This window comes from Giraffa tippelskirchi, chromosome 3 (genome assembly GCF_054371585.1).
Source record: "Giraffa tippelskirchi isolate mGirTip1 chromosome 3, T2T-mGirTip1v1.2.pri, whole genome shotgun sequence".
In the NCBI taxonomy this organism is placed as follows: domain Eukaryota; kingdom Metazoa; phylum Chordata; class Mammalia; order Artiodactyla; family Giraffidae; genus Giraffa; species Giraffa tippelskirchi.
Window position 1 is genome coordinate 78,344,129 of NC_137277.1, and position 14,846 is coordinate 78,358,974.

General features: G+C 36.5%; 1 pseudogene; it reads right to left on the reverse strand.

The window, feature by feature from the left end:
* Positions 1 to 826: 826 nt before the first annotated feature.
* Positions 827 to 14,846, reverse strand: part of LOC145540443 (heterogeneous nuclear ribonucleoprotein A3 pseudogene) — a 96,270-nt pseudogene continuing 82,250 nt past the window's right edge.

Consider the following 14,846-nt stretch of genomic DNA (forward strand, 5'->3'; position numbering starts at 1 on the left):
GCAAGCTCCAGGAGTTGGTGATGGACAGGGAAGCCTGGTGTGCTGCAGTCCATGGGGTCGCAAAGAGTCAGACACGACTGAGCAACTAAACTGAAGTACTTCATCTTTTTTTTTAATTTTGAGATTTTTCATTTGAAGGTAAATCTTAATGCTATTAAATTCACAAATATGCTAATTTAAATACTCAATTCTGTTATCTTAAACACACATTGCAAACATAAAAGTATCTCTTCTCTCCATATGTCAGAGCCATTCATTTCATGGTTTGGAAATGGATTAGGTTTTGGAGATGGAATAGATTCCCCTTAAACTGCAGGTCAGCAGGTGTTTCTTTACAGTTAACTTTAGCGAAATTCATACAAAATAGTAATTAACAATGATCTTCTTTACTTGTTAACTCACAAGGAAACACCTTCAAAACTGCATTTGTTAAAGTTTCTGTAATAAAATGTAGAAAAAGTGAACTACACAAATATTGAAAAGTTAAAAATTCCTTAATTTTTTATTCTTGGTACCACTACCACAATTTACAGGGCAATATACCTGATGTAATGAAAAGAAAAAGAATAAGACAAAGCTACAACAGATAAAAGACCTCAGGAATGTACATCTAATTGACACTACATTGCGTTAATCAATAGCTGCACTTTTTGCAAACTGTGGCTGACGGTCCTGAACAAGAATGGTTTCCTGTTTAAGCTGCAGTAACTTTTCTGACTATGGATCATCATTCCTTCTGTGGCAGATATTTACAGTTCGTCTAATGCATTTGGGACAACTGTCTTAAAGTAACCTGCAGCTTTCCTGACAACTCCTCGGTCTCTCTCCTGCTAAGAACTGTAGCCCTTTTCTTCTGAGTTTTTAGAACCTTCTGCTACCATATCCACCACTTCCACCACCAGAACCATAACCACCACCATACGGACTGCTTGAGCTTCTTCCACCAAAACTACCCCCTTTCATGGGTCCATAATTTGATTGCTGTTGTCCACTATAATTTCCAAAATCATTATAGTTTCCACCACCACCATAGTTACCTCCAAAATTTCCTCCTTCATTGTAACCATCATATCCTTCACCACCACGACCATATCCACCACCTTGGTTCCATATCCTGGTCCACCACCACCGTAACCTCCTCTACTACTATAACCAGGACCACCACCATAGTTGTCACCATCACCTCCCAATACATTATATCCACCATCACCTCCTCCATAACTCCCTCTGCTGCCACCACCTCCACCACCATAGCCTCCTCTTCCACCAAAGTTTCCACCACGGCCAAAGTTACCTCCACCACCTCTAAAGTTTCCTCCACGACCCATAAAGTCACCAGATCCACCTCCACGACCTCTTTGTGATCCAGCAGATTTCATCTGTTTATAAAGGGCCTTTTTCACTTCACAGTTATGCCTATTAATAGTGTAGTACGTCTGAGCAACAATTTTATCAACTGTATCATGATCATCATAAGTCACAAAAGCAAATCCTCTTTTTCCCACTCTGCCTGTCTTCCATAACTTCTATGGTTTCAATCTTGCCATACTTTTCAAAGTAGTCTCTCAGATTATATTCTTCTGTACCTTCTTTAATACCACCAACAAAAATTTTCTTCACTGTTAGATGGGCACCAGGCTTTACACAATCTTCTCTAGAAACAGCTCTCTTTGGTTCCACTACACGCCCATCAAACTTGTGTGGTCGAGCACACATTGCTGTATCCACTTCTTCAACACAAGAGTAAGTCACAAAACCAAAGCCCCTGGAACGTTTTGTTTGGGGGTCTCTCATCACCACACAATCTGTAGGTGTGCCCCATTTCTCAAAATGTTTTCTTAAGCTATCATCTGTAGTTTCAAAGCTCAGACCACCAATAAACAGCTTTCTCAACTGCTCTGGTTCCTTGGAATCATGACCCTCCGTTTTGACACCAGACTCACCTCTTCTAACTCAAGTTCAATGTGAAGTACTTCAGAATTATTCCTATTAGTAGGAAAAAAAAAAAAGCTGAAATCTTAGCTGGCATCCTGGCCCCCAGCATGCCAACTAAAAAAAGCTCATCCGCTAACTTGAATAAAAGGATCTTGTCTTCTTTAAGTAGACTCTGTCGTTTTCAAATCAGTAAACATTCTGAAGATCCCAAGTTTTCCTCAGAGATCCCTCTTGATAGTTCAGTTCAGTCGCTCAGTCGTGTCCGACTCTCTGCGACTCCATGAATTGCAGCACGCCAGGCCTCCCTGTCCATCACCAACTCCTGGAGTCTACCCAAATCCATGTTCATCCAGTCGGTGATGCCATCTTGATAAGCCTTCTTTATTTTCTTTACTTAGCAGTGCAGAAAGATGCAAGACCCAAGATTACTGAACCTAATATCCAGAACCCAAATTTAAGGGGATTAGTGACAACTGACATGACCTAGGGGCTCAGTGGTATAGAATCTGCCTACAATGCAGGAGACAAGGGTTCAATCCCTGGGTGGGGAGGATCCTGAAGAAAGAGATAGCAACTCACTCCAGTATTGTTGCTTGGGAAATCTAACGGACAGAGGATCCTGACAGGCTACAGTCCACTGGGTCACAAAAGAGTTGGACACAACTTACTGACTAAATGACAACAAGAAAGAACTATATTTAATCTTGCAATAAACTATAATGGAAAATAAAAAGAAAAAATTGCTCTTATACTAGGAATTGCTCTTACATGAACACATAGAGATGCTTTAATTATTAACTTATTTAATCTGTCTGACAACAAAATAGGTGTAATCATTGTATACATGAGGAAACTGGGCATATTGGTTGAGTAACTTGTCCAGAGTCATCGAGTTACTACCTATGTCGATTTGATCCCTGGGTTGGGAAGATCCCCTGTAGGAGGCAATGGCAACCCACCCCAGTATTTTTGCCTGGAGAATCCCATGGACAGAACTACAGTCCGTGGGGTCGCAAAGAGTCAGGGACAACTGAAGTGACTTAACACGCATGCACAAAAGACAGTATTCCGTCATATTTTTAGCCAGCCACCACTACTCTTTACAAACAATATCAGTTCTGTCAGCACACCAGCCACCTCATTAAAACTTTGGAAGGAGATTAAAATGATTTTTTTTTTTACAGCTGAATCTGGCTCTAATGTGCTGTTATTTAGCACTTTGTAACGTTTTACAGATTCATGGCTTGGAAGACTGGCTGGTCCAGACTCTCAGTGTTTTACTAAATCATCTCAACAGCCTCTCAGTGAGTTTCCTGCTTCCTTCTTCTTATCCTTTGTTTCCTCCACATGATACACTAAATGACTGTTAACTTTGAGTGCATTTTAATTATTTTTTTCTTAATCTACGAATCCTAATTGATTCACTATTTTCACAGGCTATTCAGCACTCATGTAAGTTCCTGTATAATTCCTTGTACTTTCTTATTAGCAGGGAGTCAAGATGGCGCTGAATGCATTGGGTTAGAATTCCACTTCATCCAATTGCTTGATACGTGATTAAAGACAGATTTCTTCTTCAGCAGCATGATGATAGTAATACATCCTTTGAGGTTTGATGAGGATTCCTTGAGATTAAATGGGGTAGTCTGTCAAACTCCCAGCATGCAGTCAATTACTGAGTTACTGAGTAGGCCTTGAACATTTGATGGTTCTTTAACTTTCTTAGTTTTGAGCCATTTCTTCTGAAAATTCTAAATTTCCTTATGGTAAAAATGAACAATATTGGTAGGCGTATTATTCTTTTTTTCATGCACATGTTTTAAATATTAATGTCAAATTTATGGATAGTTTCTTTTATGGTTTTTTACTTTATATCTTTCAAAGTTCTTCTATACTCCAAGATTGCCAATATATTTTTTGAATGCTTTTGTAGCTTTATTTTAGATATATTGTGTTTTAATGACATATAGTTGATTTACAATGTTGTGTTAGTTTCTGATATTCAGCAAAGTGATTCAGTTATACGCATGAATTCTTTTTCATTTTCTTTTCCATTATGGTTTATTATAGGATATTGAATATAGTCCTTTGTGCAATATGATAGGAACTTATTGTTTATCCATTCTCTATATACAATATAATAACTTGCATCTAGTACTCCCAAACTCCCAATCAACTGTTGGCAACAGGTCTGTACTCAATAGACATTTATATTTTCAATCTACCTCAAATATATGTTGCTTTTTGTCTTGGCACCAAGTTAGGAATCTAATCATTTTTTTTTAATCTCCATTTGTTCAGCCCTGTTCTCAGTAGTTTGGAATGTCCCTTAACCATGTATTCTGTTCTCCTCCATTTCTATATGTATATTAAGGTATCAGTGTCATACAATTCTAATTGTTATATTTTTATAACATATTTTAAAATTTGATAGTGTAAATTCCTTCTTTTGATAAAAGTCTTTTTGGCAATTTTTGTATCTTTTCTGAGAACTAAACTGTCAAGTTTCATTTAAAAATGTTTTTAGGCTTTGAATTATTGCATTTATCTTGTAACCTATTTAGTGAAGAATAACTGCTTTTAGTAAATTTTATTTCCATTTAGAATCGGATATGTTCCTATAACTAATTATACCTTATTTTATATCTTATGGTAATATTTTTATTATGGATATTGCACATTTGTATTGGTTTTATTCCTAGATCAGTTCAGTTCAGTCACTCAGTCGTGTCTGACTCTTTGTGACCCCATGAACCATAGCACGCCAGGCCTCCCTGTCCATCACCAACTCCTGGAGTTTACCCAAATTCATCTTCACTGAGGTGGTGGTGCCATCCAATCATCTCATCCTCTGTCATCCCCTTCTCCTCCTGCCTTCAATCTTTCCCAACATCAGGGTCTTATCAAATGAGTCAGCTCTTCGCATCAGATGGCCAAAATATTGGAATTTCAGCTTCAACATCAGTCCTTCCAACGAACACCCAGGACTGATTTCCTTTAGGATGGACTGGTTGGATCTCCTTGCAGTCCAAGGGACTCTCAAGAGTCTTCTTCAACACCACAGTTCAAAAGCATCAATTCTTCGGCACTCAGCTTGCTTTATAGTCCAACTCTCGCATCCATATATGACTACTGGAAAAACCATAGGCTTGACTAGACAGACCTTTGTTGACAAAGTAATGTCTCTGCTTTTTAGTATGCTGTCTAGGTTGGTCATAACCTTCCTTCCAAGGAGTAAGTGTCTTTTAATTTCATGGCTTCAGTCACCATCTGCAGTGATTTTGGAGCCAAGAAAAATAAAGTCAGCCACTGTTTCCCCATCTATTTCCCATGAAGTGATGGGACCAGATGCCATGATCTTAGTTTTCTGAATGTTGAGCTTTAAGCCAACTTTTTCACTCTCCTCTTTCACTTTCATCAAGAGGCTCTTTAGTTCTTCGCTTTCTGCCATAAGGGTGGTGTCACCTGCATTTCTGAGGTTAGTGATATTTCTCCTGGCAATCTTGATTCCAGCCTGTGCTTCCTTCAGCCCAGCGTTTCTCATGATGTACTCTGCATGTAAGTTGGTTAAATAAGCAGGGTGACAATATACAGCCTTGAGGTACTCCTTTTCCTATTTGGAACCAGTCTGTTGTTCCATGTTCAGTTCTAACTGTTGCTTCCTGATCTGCATACAGGTTTCTCAAGAGGCAGGTCAGGTGGTCTGGTATCCCTGTCTCTTTCAGAATTTTCCACAGTTTATTATGATCCACACAGTCAAAGGCTTTGGCATAGTCAATAAAACAGAACTAGATGTTTTTCTGGAACTCTCTTGCTTTTTCAATGATCCAGTGGATGTTGGCAATTTGATTTCTGGTTCCTCTGCCTTTTCTAAAACCAGCTTAAACATCTGGAAATTCACGGTTCACGTATTAGGAATTTTCTGTCATTTTCAATTATGACTCACCCTTTTTTCTTTACACTTTCTAAACTTTCTATTGCTGTTGTTTTGATAGGTATGCCTCATCAAGTGAGAAAAATTTCTTCTTGTATTACATACTTGCCATATAAAAAATATAATAAATAGTCATTTTTAATAAATGGACTTTTTGCATTTATTAAAATTATTTTGTGTTTTTTCTGTTTAGTCCTTTAAAAAGTAAATTGCATTAAAACATTGTATAGTGTTTTATAGTGTTTGTTTGTTTATAGTGTTTGTTGTATAGTGTTTACCTTGCATTTCTGGTATCAAACAACTTTTAATATACTGCTATATTTAATCTATTAACTTTTTAAAGAAGTTTTGCAGCTATACTTAAAAGTAAATTTGGCCTATGGTTTTACTTTTTATGCCATGCTTGTCTAGTTTAGGTATCAAAGTTTAAAATTATCTTAGAAGGACACAGAAAGATTTCTCTATTTTTTCCCCAATGTTTTGGAAGTTTATCTCTAAAATTATCTGAGATTTCTAAAATCTATAAAAAACTATTCCTTGTATATCTTAAATTCTATTTTAACTAGGTATCTTGTATTTGTTAAATCTGGCAGCCATAGCTTAGAAGAAATCTGGCAACCATAACTTTATTTGCTAAATCTGGCAACCATAATAAACACTTCATAAATATGAGTGGCTCTATGATTTTACTGCTTTGAAATCAGAGTATTTTGCCTTCTGAGATTTCTTTTGACAGCTAAACTCTGGTAAATTTTAATGACTCTTCTCTTGGGTACAAAGTTCTTTATATATTCATTATTTATAAAGCTAATTTTGAGAATTGTCTGTGCTATTGAATTCTAAATAGCTATAATTATTTTCAGTTTACTTGATCTGTCCATTTATAAGCAAGATATTAAAATCTTTATGTGCATTTATTAATTTCTCTTATATTTCTTTCCATTTTGTTCTATATATTTTTTCTGTTAAGGTAAAGTTTAGAGCATATATTATTTTTATATTGTTCCTTTCACCACTATATAGAATCACTTTTTCCTTTTCATACTTTGTCTTAATTTTTATTATGTCTACTACTAACATTTTTACATCTGCTTTCTCTTTGTTTGTTAGCAATTTTTTCCATTATTTTTCTTTTCAATTATTTTTATATCATATTGCTTTAGATAAATCTTTTATAAATATGATGTATTTAGAAATATATTTTATTTTTACCAAATTTGAAAAATCTCTGACTCTCATTAAATAGCAGCACATATCTCATTTATATTATTCTTAACTGGTGTGTCTGGACTTTTCTTGCCATAATTTTTAAAAAGTTTCTATTTTTCAAAACTTCTTTATATATATATATGTTTTTTCCTACTATCCATTACATCAACATTTTCCTTCTAATATGAAAGTTTTTCATTAGCATAAACTTTTAGTTTCATACTCTTTTCCCCTTTAGAATTTTTCAGAGTTGTTCTATTGTCTTGTAATACCAAAGAGAAGTCTATTATCTTACTTGCATTCTTTTGTAGTTAAAATTTTTACTTTTGCCTCTTTACGTTTTAAAACTTTTCAAATTATCTTTTCTCTTTTGCATTTCCAGGTGGTTGTCCTTTTTATTTATCCTGCTTAGACTGAATGGTCTATTTTAAACAGAAAATGTCTATATTTCTTCAGTTTTGAACATCCCTTACTCCATTTTATTTTTGACTGTTTCATCCCATCAGTCCTTTCAGAAATTCACATTGGTTGAATGTTGGATGTTCTGGGTCTCTCCTCTGTGAATCCTCTCCCCACTCCGCCCCCCAGCCCATTCCCACCTAGCTGTATTGCAGGAGAAGCCATTGCTATGACAGCTCTCTAATTCACTTTTCAGGTGTACTCATTCTATCATTCTACCCATCAGTCTTTTTTTTTTTCAGTACCAATGACCGTATATCTTTTATTTTCAGAATTTATAATTTAGCCCGTTATGAGATAGCTTTTTATATCCCCCATAAAATATTTTTATTCCTTTAAATTATTTGTTGTTTCCTTTCATAATGATTTTCCTTCAAATGTTTTGTGATTTTTTTCATAGTATTCTTATCTGTATATTTGAGAAGACCTGTCCATGAAGGCTAATTTTGATTACCATTGCCTGCATTTAGAGATGTGTGTGTGTGTGTGTCCAGATTTATTGCTTTAGCTGTGGATTAATACTTTTCCTCTTATAGCCTAGCATAAGACAGGTAAGTGGAAGGCATCGCCACGACAAGCGTCTTTTCAGCTTCCTAACTGCCTCGGCTTCCTCTCTTGTGCTGGCTATCCATGTTCCTGAGTTTGAAGCAGCACCCCCTCTGGTTTGATTTTTCCTGACATCACTTGATTGATGTAGGCTAACCTTGATTCACCTTCTGGGACTTGGATGTGTTAACACCAGAAGAAAATCAGGGATTTTTTTCCTAACAAAAGGACCCAGGAGAATGCCTATTGGCTAAACAACCTATAAAGTGTTCCGTACAGAACTAATTTTGTTTATCCGAAAAATAAACTAATGTTTATTGCTAATATCACTAATGTTTGATATTTATTTTACTTTATTTTCCTAAATGCAAATAGTAATTTTTTAAGCTGGTAAAATGCACTTGGTTTAAAATTCAAGAGTTGCAAAAGTGTGTGCAGTGAAAAGCGTGTCCTTCCTAATTTATTCCTAATCACCTGGCCACCGAGTTCTCCCCAGATTAACTTCCTTACTAGTCTTTCAATGTCTCATTTCTGATCAGGTTAGATAAGAAAAATATTGGATATTTGTCATTCAATTACACAACTACAACTTTTCAACTCATTAGTTATGCAGGGTTTTTTTTTTCCTGTTTTAGGTACGTGAATTGCTAAATCACATGAGATATTTAGTATCTGCGGGACCAATACCTATGGACTCTGAACTACTGATTCCACAATGTTAATAAGGTGTACTTTCTTTGTTGATTATCAAACCAGTGGTATATTCCCTTACTATTATTTCTTCATGTGCACCAAAGAAATGGGTTAGTATTTCATAGACTAGCACAGAAGCACCCTTCTTTATCCAAAGTCCAATCTGGGCTCTCCCAGTTGTAAGGACAGGAGAAGGGTAACTGTTGCGATCCCACCAAACTCTCTGTCACCTCCCCTAGACTCTTTCCTGGCTGAGGTGGCCTCTTTGTACTTCTAGCTCTCTTGGGAGTCTAATTCCCAAGACGTTATCTGGCCAAGGATCTTCTCTGATTTAGATCTGCTCTTAAGACCGAAGGGCAACTAGGTTTGCCTCCAAAGAGGTTCCTTGTTCCCTTTGCAAAACCCTTTGAAAAAGTTTTCAAGTCTTTTTTAAAGATTGTGATCTACAATGAGAAGTATATTTCCTATCTTTCTCACATATACACATTTGAAACAACTTTTATCCCTATGCTCTGTGATACAATGTCCTATTTTTCCTTATTTTTCATTTAAAAAGTGCTATGATCCACACAAAAGGATATCATGATTCATTAATGTAAGGCTTCCTGAAATTCAAAAACTATAGTATAATGACAATCGGTACATTGTCAAAGGTGTTTGTTCAATAGCCATAAAAAGTAATGTCTACTGTTTCTTTCATTTGTTTTAATTCATACCTATACTTTTCTGAAATAATGTGATTGCAGTTGACAATCTGGTCACTGCTGGCGCACCAGCAGTTATATTAGTTACTAATTCTAAACCAAGTCCAGTCTTTACTTCTGCTGGCAAGAGCAGAAAGTTCCACCAAATCTCTCCCTCCTTCCTTTTATCTGCAGTCCAGTGATATTTTTTCATCATTTTCTTTACACTTGGATTTTGTTGTTTTTACTCACATTCATGTTCTCTCAAGACTACATAGGTTTTGCTTTTGCCCCAAATTGGGATCTCTTTTACATATCTGTAGATATTTCCCTCACCCCCTGACCCCACAACCATCTATGCTTAATAGAGCTGGATTGCAATATTATATTTTGCCTGTTGTTGCTGTTCAATTGCTCAGTCATGTCTGACTCTTGTGACCCCATGAACTGCAGCACTCCAGGCTTCTCTGTCCTTCCCTGTCTCCTGGAGTTTGCTTAAACTCATGTCCACTGAGTCAGTGACACCATCCAACCATCTCATCCTCTCTCCCCCGCTTCTCTTCCTGCCTTCAATCTTTCCCAGCATCAGAGTCTTTTCCAATGAATCAGCTCTTCACATTAGGTGACTAAAGTATTGGAGCTTTAGCATCAGTCTTTCCAATGAATATTCAGGGTTGATTTCCTTCAGGATGAACTGGTTTGATCTCCTTGCAGTCCAAGGGACTCTCAAGAGTCTTCTCCAATACAACACCACAGTTCAAAGGCATCAATTCTTTGATGCTCAGCATTCTTTATGGTCTAACTCTCACATCCATATATGACTGCAGACCTTTGTCGGCAAAGTGATGTCTCTGCTTTTTAATACATTGTCTAGGCTTGTCATAGCTTTTCTTCCAAGGAGCAAGTATCTTAATTTCATGACTTCAGTCACTGTCTGCAGTGATTTTAGAGCCCAAGAAAATAAATTTTGCCAGAATTTAACACATGATGAAACCATTCAGAAAGTTCCTTAAGTTATAGACTGATTTATTCTGTGAAATATTTTCTTTATAATTTTTGTAATTAAAAAATTTTTAAGTTCACCTATAGAACTGCAGCATGCATCTGTTTAAAAAATATTTAATTTTCAAGTCCAAACTTTTAAAATCAGGGCTTTCCAAAGTTATTAGCAATTGTAGTATATCTCTGTCCAGTGGAACAGATGTTGCCTGTATCTACAAATATTTCAAAAACAGATTGAAGGCATGCACTATGCAACTCCTTTTGGCACGATTCAGGTACATTTTGCCAGAAAATGTTTGAACAGATTTTAAATCTTTCTCCTCATTATCTTTGAGAAATATACAAACTCACACACATTTTTGCAAGGTGTCTGTTATGAGTTACATGCTGTGAAGAGTACCTCTTAACCAATATGTCTCTTAGCATCAAAATTTCTGACTGTATAATCATTGGAAAAATGAGAAAAATGTCATGTATATTGTAATTATTAATAACAGTATCACACAAGTGTATCTTAATAAAAAATGTTTACCCTAGTAGATGTATAAAATTAAACTCCTTGAGAAAAATTAAAAACATCTATATTCTAACACATTTCAAATAACCAATACTTTTTTCAAGAATCATAGCTGTGAACAATTCTTACTTTTCATGTCTTATCATCTAATTATATTTTGGAGTCCAGTTAAATTGTATCTCTTGACCTTCTCAATGCCTTCATCTTTATATCTCTCTTCAGATTGTTTATTCCACCTGGAATGCTTTTTTTTTCTTTTCTCATATCTCCATTTAGCATGTGTGGAGTTTGGGGAAGTTTCATGAAGGAAATGGCAACCCACTCCAGTATTATTGTGTGGGAAATTCCATGGACACAGGGCAGCCTGGTGGGCCACATTCCATGGGGTCACAAAGAGTTGGACACAACTGAGCGACTGACACTTTCATTGAAAAACAGGAACAAGGTCCATCTGAGGGCCTCAAAGGAGATCTGACTGGGAAGATGGACTGGAGCCAGACAACTGTAGAGATGTGTATACAAACTCCTAATTTTAGGAGTTTGCAATTAGCACTGGAGATTGGATAACAACAGAGGATTTTAATCAGGGAGATGAATGACAGGATTAGAACTACATTTTGTATAATCTAATCCAGATGTATTCAAAAAATGAAAAATATGTTTATAAGAGCAAAGCTTGAAGCATAGTGGCCAGTCAGGAGTTTATTACAATAGTTCAGGCATGAAGTGTTAAAATGAGGGTTGGTGAATTCCATCATGTTTCAGATTTGTGTCAATTATGGTCATTGCATCTAATTTAAAGCATTTCACTGTATATTTTCCATATGCTCACTCTCATGATGAAGGGATTTCTCTGTCCCACCAATCCTCCCCATTCCCAACCTTCCTCCACAATGCCTATTATGTAATCTACCTCTCCCACATCTCTACCATCTATTAGACAGTTGACCCCACTCCCTGACCCTCACTGAAAACTGGCTTCTCTATCTGGGTGCTCCCATTTTCTCATGCCAAGCTAGGGAGGTGGGTGTAGGCTCAAAATACTCACACCTCAATGCCACATCCAGACATCTTATGATTCTTCATCTCACTCCTCCTTGGAGGTTCATGACACTTTTCCAGCATACATTATGTTGTCATAAGCTCCCAGGTCACTAACTTTCATTCATTACACATTTGGCATCTGATGCATTGTTCTTTCTTACCCTATTCTTGTTGTTATCTGGGGGTAACTGCAGTGATAATTGGGTCTTTCAGAGGACAGCCTCACTTCTTGTTAGCCTATTTTCCCCCTACACCGATGATCACATTCACACCATTTCAGAGCACCACTTCCATACCCCAACTCAGACTTGATCAGGAAGTGCACCATTTCTGAAATATTCACAACTTGCTCTTGTATCACAAACTCTTATCCTTCTGGTTCTTCTCACCACTATTTCACAGCCTCATCAGAATCTACAATTTCTTGTTCCCTTTATTTTTATCCATGGTTCCCTCCTTTCCTCACTTTATTTGCTGTCCGTGCTCCATTTGTACCCATTTGTAACCAGATATGATAAGGGGTCCCCAGAAAGAGAGAACTAGGCATGGCTTTTTTGATATAAGAGAAGTCATTATTGCCCTAAGCCACTTTGTGATCTAAGTTTGGCCACAATACTTGCCCTTGAACAGATCTTAGAAGTTAACAATCTTAAGGGAACAAAAGAATGCAAAAACAAGTGATTGTTGTCAGGCAAGAGAAGTAACAACAGTAAAGATAACTATATTGGTTGTAAAGATTCCAGTTCTGTTTCACTGATAAAGATTAGCCTGAAATGCTCAATCACCAGATCAACTGGAACCTAAAGGATGCTGCTGCTGACCTTTACTGACTCTGATGACTTCAATCAACTAAAGCTTGGACTCTGTTGTCTGCTCAAGCCCCTTCATGAATATACACATACCCTTAGCTTAAAAATCCCCCAGTTTTGCTGTTCTGGGAAGCAGCGCTTACTCGCGCTGCAAATAATAAATCCGTTCTTCTCTGCTCCTTTGGCTTAGTTGTGTCTTTTGGCTTGACACCCACGAAGAATCAGTTTTCAGCAACACTTTCTTGCCATTTCTCTCAACTCTTGCCACTTTCCCTTCGCCTGTATCCACAGGCAAGACCAGAGTGTTACCCTATTTCATTGCCCACTTTCTCCATTCTCCCTCCTGGGCTACTAAGTACTGCTAGAGGAAATTTACACAAATAACAAGATGGATGGCCTGACAAATTGAAAGTTTCAGGAAGAACTGGGTCTTGAAATCTACCTGATATATTCTCTGAGTTTCTCTAATCATACTTTTTTTTAATTTCCACAGTACATTTTTTCAACATTTCCTTCTCCTCAAACCTTTGATCTCTCTGTCTCACTCTTCACTCAAAGCAGACAATTTAGAGAGAAAATAGACAATGTCAGCGGGAACATTCCTCAAACTCCTTCCCCCAAATTTGCAAATCTCCCAGCACCTGCCACATTCTCTTGCCTCCCTTCTCTCTAGTCACAATGGAGTAGAGGTTCCACGGCACTGTGTCTAGCATACATCAAGTGATCAACAAATATTTATTGAATTAATGAATTAATAACTGTCTAAAAGTATCATGCTAAAAAATGGAAGCCATATGTTGTACTTGGCAACTGATAATCTCTGCCAAAACAGCTTCATTAGAGTTGAGCAAGTTAGAAATGAAAGGGAAGTAAGGAAACAGAAGGCTAGATTTCTCTTTTGAGAAACTTAGTTATTAAACAGCTTAATTCATAAGAGCAATGATAAATAAATAACACATAGGAATAACCTCTCAAGATTCATGCAGAGCTCATAGAAAGAAAGTTAAGGATATTGACTGGAGAGTGTAAAGGAAGAGATGAACACATGGTGAGATGTACCGTATTTCTAGCTAGGAAAACAACATCATCAGATAGAATTATTTTCTTAATTTATAGTTTCAGTACAATGTAGCACAGATATTTCATTGAATTTTTGTTAATAATTTTTATTATAAAAATAGTTCATCTTTTTTCAGGAAAATCAAGTCTCTCATTCTCTTACTTTCTCTTATGTGTGTATACGTGTGTATAAACATATATTCATGTGTGAATACATACATACACACACATATATAATAATCCTTTCTCTTTTTTTTTAACACATATGGACTCTTTCTTTATGTACACGCAGCAACTATTTTATTTAGCTTAGCAGCACAACTTGGATATGTTTCTATGTCAATACATATGGATCTACCTTATACATTTTTAAACTTCTAAAATGGAAATTTATCACACAAACAAAAGAGTGCAGAAATCATTCCTCCTTCATGTCCCTTTCCAATCATAAGTCCCCAAAGGTAAATACTTGTGACTTTTTTTTTTTTTCTGTTTCTATTATATTCTTTTTTTTTTTTTTTAATTTTTTTATTTTTAATAAATATATTTATTTTAGTTGGGGGCTAATTACTTTACAATATTGTAATAGTTTTTGCCATACATTGACATGAATCAGCCATGGGTTTACATGTGTTCCCCTTCCTGGACCCCCCACCCACCTCCCTCCCCATTCCATCCCTCTGGGTCATCCCATTGCCCCGGCCCTGAGCCCTTGTCTCATGCATCGAACATGGAATGGTGTTCTGTTTCACATACGATAATATACATGTTTCAATGCTATTCTCCCAGAACGTCCCACCCTCACCTTCTCCCTCAGAGTCCATAAAATTGTTCCATGCATCTGTGTCTCTTATTCTGACTCGCATATAGGGTTATCGTTACCATCTTTCAAATTCCATATATATGCATTAGTATGACCCACCTCCCAGAATATTGGAAATAAAAGCAAAAATAAA